This window comes from Miniopterus natalensis, chromosome 5, assembly GCF_054644295.1.
Source record: "Miniopterus natalensis isolate mMinNat1 chromosome 5, mMinNat1.hap1, whole genome shotgun sequence".
Classification (NCBI taxonomy): domain Eukaryota; kingdom Metazoa; phylum Chordata; class Mammalia; order Chiroptera; family Miniopteridae; genus Miniopterus; species Miniopterus natalensis.
The window spans coordinates 20,675,981-20,683,861 of record NC_142085.1 but is presented as its reverse complement, the minus strand read 5'-3'; positions in this window follow the sequence as shown (position 1 = coordinate 20,683,861).

Sequence of the window (7,881 nt, the reverse complement as noted above, 5' to 3'; positions counted from 1 at the left end):
AATCACCATAAGCTGGTGGGCTCACAGTAACAGAAAGTTTTCCCCTCAAAGTTCTAGGGGCCAGAATCTGAAATTAAGGTGTCAGCAGGGCCATACTTCCCCTGAAGATTCTAGGAGATAATCCTTCTTCCCTTCTTCCACCTGGATCTGATTTTTTTAACTTGTGGCTGCATGATCTCCAATCTCTTTCTCTGACTCTATATGGTGTTTTCCCTGTGTCTGTGTCCTTTCTTCTGTCTTTTATAAGGAACTCTGATTGGATTTAAGGCCCACCTAGATAATTCAGGATAACCTTGAATCTGTAACTTAATCACTTTGGCGAAGACCCCTTTCCCGAATAAATTCACATTTGCAGTTTCCAGGGATTAGGATGTGGACATATCTTTTTGAGGCCACCATTCAACCCATTAATTTGGTAAATATCTAAACTAAATACTAATGATTTATGCTCTTTTCTTTGTATGCATTCTACTCCATTAAAATAATAATGAATTAATACCTCTGCTTTTATAAGCTTTCCAGTTGTGCAAATCTTGTTTGATTCAGCATATATTGGACATCGTAATGAGGAAAGAATATCGGCCTCCTTAAGATTTGCAATTTCTCAGTCACAAATTTCACTGGAAAAATCACAAGTATATTTGTAACATACAATATATACACACATTATGCTTAAAAGAGACATTTTAATTAAAGAGGCTACAGTGACATGTCCGGCTTTGTGTGAGAAGAGATATAAGCCCAGTTATGAGACCATAAAGACAATACAGGGATGTCCAAAGAACTGGGACAGACTAGGAGGCTCCCTGGGGCAGAGAATCTTAATCATTAACCTAGTCCAAATATGTAACACCAAGTCTAAGTTGCTTGTTATGTTTTCCTGACTATAAATTATACCAAACACTTTTGTGGCTTAATTTCCTGTACATCTCATTAATGTTGGCACATCGAACACAATGAGTAATATTGAGATGAGTTACCAATATCCCAGATTATTTCACCTGGTTTTCACCACAGACTGCTTCTTCTGTGCAAAAAGCCTACTTTATCTGCTGATGTTGTTATTGAATCCATTGTATGTTCTTGGTGACCCATTTAAAAATTAACTAGAAATAGCACCTTTACTAAAAACGTGTAAGAGAAATGGTATTTTTATGTTTGTTTCATTTTATTTATCTGTTTGAAAAGCATATGAAGTGCTAGAAGATAGTGTTTAAAAACCTAGACTCTAAAGCTTCAGGGTCTGGATTCTAGTTCTGCCACTCCCTGACTCTGAGACTTTTATTTAAATTACTTCTCAGAGCCACAGCCTGCACATCTGTAAAATAGAAATAATAATAGCTCCTAGGCCTAGGAATATTGTCACTTTTCTAAGTGGATTAAGGAAGATTTATAAATAAAGTAAAGAATTTTTTTCTCCTCTGGTATTAGCAAAGAAAAACTTTGCCTTAGCAGGCAGGAGGGTGGGCAAGCAGCATAGTCCGGAATATGTAAAATTAAATGTTTCACTTGGTGAGAGGCTGAGGCAGACTTTCAGATTTTCTCCTTAAATATGTTGGTTTAAAAAATATATATTTGCATGCCTGGGCTCACGTGGCTCAGCAGTTGAGCATTGACCTATGATCCAGGAGATCTCAGTTCGATTCCTGACCATGGCATAGGCCAGGGTTTCAGGCTCGATCCCCAGTGAGGGGCCTGCAGGAGGCAGCCAATCAATGACTCTCTCATCATTGATGTTTCTATCTCTCTCTCCCTCTCCTTTCCTCTCTCTGAAATCAATAACAAAAACAAAACAAAACACAAAACGTGCTTCACTCTTGCTCATTAGGCATCTCTGACTCCTGTCTGCCTGGCATTTTTGGACCACGAAGAATCACTAGACATAGGGTTCTGGGTCCATAACTTGAGAATAGAAGTATACTGATTTTGTTCTAAATAAGTCTGTGAAGACCAAAAGGCAAGAAGTGAATGAAAAAGGGCACAGATTTAACTTAAAGTGCAAAAAAAACTTGGAAGTTTTTCCCCTCAACATTTATATACAAAATCAAATGCCATTACTCTTTTCAGGTTATTATTTATAGTTTGAACATTACTGACACTTCTTTCAGTAGTTATTGAAAAATGAACATGGCAATTCTGAATAATGCTAGAGCTAAAAAAATTATATAGCTTCTTAAGGCAAGTACCAATGTTCAGTGCTAGAAATCATTTTTCAAAATGAACCCAATTGATTTCAGATAACTGGAAACACTCAGAAGAACTGCAAAATTGGGGGATGGATTTAAAGCAGAAAATAACTCCATTTAAAACTCAGTGTCACCAGGTTTCACAAGGAACTGAAGTTGATAGATTAAAACACATATATTTTCATCATTATTTGTATGAATAGCTTCTCTTGACCTTGGCTTCAGGTTGAGTTTGGCCAAGGTCAGGGGTATTTATTCCCTCATGTCCCTCTGAAATATTTCCACAGGCTGCCTGTGTTCCGATACCCAAGGCTACAACTCGCATAAGGCAGCACTTCCCACACAGCTCCCTCTCATGTTCCAGCTTCTAGTACTTTCCTCCCCCTCATTCATTCAGGCTGTGTATGATAAATCTACTTACTATTACAGGTTAGTATATTGTCCATAGAGGCTTCTCTACACCTGTTAAACAAAACCTTTCTCGGCCAACGGCTTTTCTGAAAGGATGGGTTTATTGAGCCACATGCTAGGACTGGGGCCTGGGACATGCGGTCTGACCCATGAGCAGCAGGCTAGATGCAAAAGACATTATGTTGTGGGGAAGAAAGGTTTAAGTTGTTTTTAAAATTTTTTACATTGGCTATAGATAATGGGGGTGGGGGAGGTAAAGCAGGGACAGTTCTAGGATAGGTGCACAGCACATAAGGAGGAAATAGTTGCAACTTTTGGTTGGTTGTAAGCAACAGTCTGGTAAGTTTATACACAAGCAGGGTGTGGTGGTGCCCAGTGTTTGGCTACTTCTTTTTAAATAGCCGCTGTTATCGGGGAAATTGGGGTGTCTTCTTCCCCACTGGGTGCTGGGGTGGGGTCCTTACGATATCTTGAGAAAAAGAACTTTCTGAGACTTGCACAAGAGCACGAGGGATTTTTATTTGCATGGAATTACATCGCTGGGGTTGCAAAGGCCCATTCGAGTCATAGAAGAAATGTAGCTGGGGTTTCAGTAAAGCTAAAAGCAAACCAGTGTCCAGAGTTTCTGTTCCACGTTAGGGCATCAGGCTGGTTGCAGCCTGTCAGTCCCTGATGTGTGTATGTGAAGGGAGTGTCTGTGTGGCAGGGGCCATGTGGGCCAACGCCAGGAAGCAGGGGCCAGAGGACACTGCCCGCCAGGAGTCAAGGGCAACACACTAAGAGCAACCAAGAGGTTGAACTCCTTCATTTAGGGGATTAAATATCCCAGATTTCATGCCCTTGCAGTGGCCGCACCAATTCTGGCCAATGACCTGTTCCCAGGTGTGACTGACAGACGAGCACCTTCCCAGCATCACCCGGGCTCAGCTGGGCATGTGCCTGTCTCTTCCCTGTCCAGGTGGCAGGGGGTAGACCAGTGGCTCCCGGGGGAGTGTAAAGCTTTCCCTTCCTGGCGAAGCTGCCTAAATGACACGCCTATAATATTTGGTCTTCCCTTTGCTCCTTTCCTATTATTTATTTTGAAAATATATATATTCACTGATTTCAGAGAGAGGAAGGGAGAGGGAGAGAGAGAGAGAAACATCAATGATGAGAGAGTCATTGATCGGCTGCCTCCTGCACACCCCCCACTGGGGATCGAACCTGAAACCCTGGCCTATGCCATGGCCGGGAATTGAACTGTGATCTCCTGGATCTCAGTGGCTCAACCTGTGGGCCACGCCAGCCGGGCTCCTTTCCTATTATTTATAACTAGGTTAATTACAACAGTATCAGCTGCCTGGAAGTTGATTCAAAGCTCCAACATACGTTCAAAGATGTGAGTAGTCTGGCCAGTTAGCCCACAGCTATTAACCGGTTAATTACACTTGTGTCTTTCTCTCACCCTCTGGCCGGCTATAATTTAATTTAAGACATCTGAGAATTTTTTTCTTGTCACACCCTACCCACACCTTTGGAAATTCTCTTTGTTAAACTATCTTTCAGTTTCTCTACTTGAGGTGCCATCTGTTTCCTGTGGGCCCCAGGCTGAAACAAACTCCAAAGTAACTATATCTAAATCTGTACAGCTATATTTTAGAAAGATCCATATGATTATAGCACTTGACATTGCTTAGGAACTTGGGGGGTTGTACAGGCACATTTTATTTATCTGTTTTTTCTTTTCCATTTAAGTTTTAGACATTGTGTATAAGTGCTTTTACTTCTGAGAAAGAAGGGGCAGGCAATTTTTGTATTTTCAGCTTCCTATGGATGTCTCCCTGAAAACGAGAGAAATTACAAGTCTTTCTTTAAGTTGGATTTAGGAGAAACTGGATATATAGTTAAAAGGAAATTGGGGTCAGAGGTTTATGACAGTGACCTCCATGGCAGCTCCAACAATCCTCGCCTCTTGTTATTTATGCCCGTGTGTAACCTCCTTAATTGAATCATGGATAGTCTCTGTGACTAACAGAATACTAGTGTGCTCGACTTCCCACTCTTTGTCATAAAAGGAACTAGAGTTTCTAGTGCTCTTGGATCACTTGTGGGGGCTAAATAACTGCCCTGCTGTAAGAACATTCAAGCATCCCTGTGGAGAGGTCAATCAAGAGAGCAATGGAATACTATGCAGCTATAAAAAAGAAGGATCCCGTACACTTTGGGACAGCATGGATGTACCTGGAGAGGATTATGCTGAATGAAATAAGCCAGGCAGAGAAAGACAAGTATCACATGATCTCACTTATAATGGAATTTAATGAATGTAATAAACTGACAAACAAAATAGGTCCAGAGGCATGGAGGCATGGAACAGACTGTGTATCTCAGAGGGGAGGGGGCGGGAGACCAGCAGAGATTAACCAAAGAATTTATACATACATATACATAACCAATGGGCACAGGCAATAGTGTGGTGAAGGCCTGGGGTGGCGCAGGGGCTGGGAGGAGGGGAGTAAAGAGGAGGAAATTGGGGGACACCTGTAATAGTATCAATAATTAAAAAAGAATCCAAACAGAACCATTTTGCAACTCATAAGAATGAGTGAGTTCGGAGGAAGTTAAGCCACCAGAGAGATAAATGCCTGTAGCCCGCATATTGTTGCATTCAGTTGCAATCAATTAGAGACTCTAAGCCAAGGCTGCTCAGTCAAGCTATCCCAAATTCCTGATCCCCAGAAACTGTGAGAGGCCATGCTTATTGTTTTAAGCCAGTAAGCTTTGGTAAAATTTATTACAAGAAGTCAAAACTGAAACAAAATTAAACATAAGAGTATGTACTGACTTTCCAATTTATGGCAGTAAGGGTAAGCAGGATATGCCCCCCAAAATGTGCCACTTCGGATTGTGGATTGTTTTGAGCAGAAGGCAATTAAGACCCAGCTGACTCAGAGAAAGTGTGGTGCCTCTCCCTTAGCTGCCTAAAAATGTTTAGATGGGGGAGCTTGTATCAGGAAGGGAACTAACACCGGAGATAACATTTTATACCGGAAAGACACATCTGCGTGGCAGGGCAAACACCTCTTTACCAAACATCTGCTCTTCTTGTTCTGTGAATTATCTGCCTCCCCTTTGCAGCCCCAGACCCCTATCCCTTTCTCCTTAGCTCAGGATGATATTAAAGCCTCAACTGCCTAACTACCTACTAGTCTCATATTTTTACGAGGCTCCCATAGGTGTGAAATTTGTTTTTCTCCTGTGGATCTGTCTTATGTCAATTTAATTATTAAATCAATGAAAGAGCCTAGAGCAGAAGAAGGGAAAAGCTATAAATTGTAAGACAAGAGGAGGAAAATGTCCAAATGGGCTGTGATGTACAGGTTTCTTAGGATTCAAATTCAATAAATTACTTTGACTTTATTCTGTGCGTGACAGATATTTGGATTTCAGAGGGTCTAGAGAATTTTTAGGTAGATGGGCTCCAGTTTCCAGAGAAGTTTAGGCTTCTGGAGCCTTGCAACAGAGAGAGCTTTGCAGCATAAATCCAATTTTAGAGTGGTGTAAAGAAGCAATCGGCCTCAAATGGGCTGATTTGGCAACAGTTACTAGGTTGAATTTTGTCCTCAAGATGTATGATTTTGCTGCTTTTCTGGGCCTGGAGCTGAAACGCAACTGAAGCCCAGATATTATTTCTAGTTTGACCAAGACATTGTCTCTGAGGTCAGCAGACCAGAGGCTTTGTTGCTGAGATTATTTGACGCTCATCAGAACCTCATTGTCCTGAGGTCTTAATGCTTAAGTGAGTGGTCCTGCAAGGAGGCAGGTGAGTCAAGGAGTTGAATGAGGCCAGTTTGAGTCAGCCATCTGTCTCAGTTTCCCCATTCCACTTGCCAACAAATTTCCCTGGCTTCTTACTATCCTGCTTCAGCTTTATTTTACATGCATATATTTTAACAAAAAAAGATATGCTTATGAACACATTATTCTTCGGCTATCACCCAAGGGTTTTCTGGGATAGTTCCAATCAAAAATATTCTATCATGTTGTTATATCATATGTTAGACCAATGTGTCTTGCTTTTGGGTTTTAGGGGGGAAAAAAAGCCATTGCAGATCATTTCTTACTATGCTAAGAAGCTTAAACATAAAAAGAACAATGTATGAAAATATGAGAGAGGTGAACAGAAGCAGCCAACTGGCATCCATGCTTGAGGCTCACATGCAAATCAAGTTATTCTCTGCTTTCCAACACTTCCCAAATTAAAAAAAAACAAAACACAAAACATATTTGAAGCTGGATAGCAACTCTATAAGAAGACATCAATGATATAAATACAGACAGCATTGTGGTGGGTAGAGCAATGCCAGGAACTGACAGGACCAACAGATAAAACCAAAGCAATTAAGTTTCCGCAAACACTTGACTTGGTGTTGGATCAACACTCCTTGATAAGAGGCAGTGTGGCAAGCTCAGCTGACAAATCGTACGTTTCCAATCTATAAACCATGCTGGTCTGACAAAGTAACAGAATTCTTTCCAGCTTTCTTTTTACAATGTGGGAGAAAGAAACAAGTTGCTCAGTAATCTCTGAGTTTTCCTTTAGAGCTCCTGTGAAATTCTCTTTCTGCAAAACTCTAAATGATTTATAGATGAGCTTTGGCGTGCTTCCAGCTTAATACCTTCTTCCTCCAACAACAGCAAAATCCTATGGCTATCGGTGAGCGATTTCTAAACGATATTCAGGACTCCTATCTAGCAGTCTGTTTTCCAGGCGTTCATCAAGAAAGCTTGGGCAAGGCCCGAAAGCTCTGTCTCAGGAGCCTGCAGTCTGTTATTTTTTCATTTTATATCCCCCACCTCAACACACAACACAAAATAAGTCATGAGTACACACTCTTTACCTTACTTTGTTTTGTTCCCTTGTAGATATTCAATGGACCTTTCTCAGGAAAGATCTGAGGGGAAATTTTTATTAAATAATAATGGAGAAGAAAAGATACAAGCCAGCCATGGAGATAGAGACTTCAACATAAATGGCAATACACTCATGTACACAGACATTTGCCAAGTTGTCAGAGTAAGGAAGTAAGTCAAAAGACAACTGAATATACCTGGTTTCTGACTGATTTTTCTATTCTCACATATGATATCTGTCTGGGTGACAATGTCCTTCTTTGCTTTAAAAGTCCTATTTATTTATCATCATCTAGCACAAATGACATCTGGAGTATTTAGTCTTTTACTATTTAGTGTTTAATATAACATTTTAGTATTTTCAGACTTTTCAAGGCAGCTAGTCTCTTCC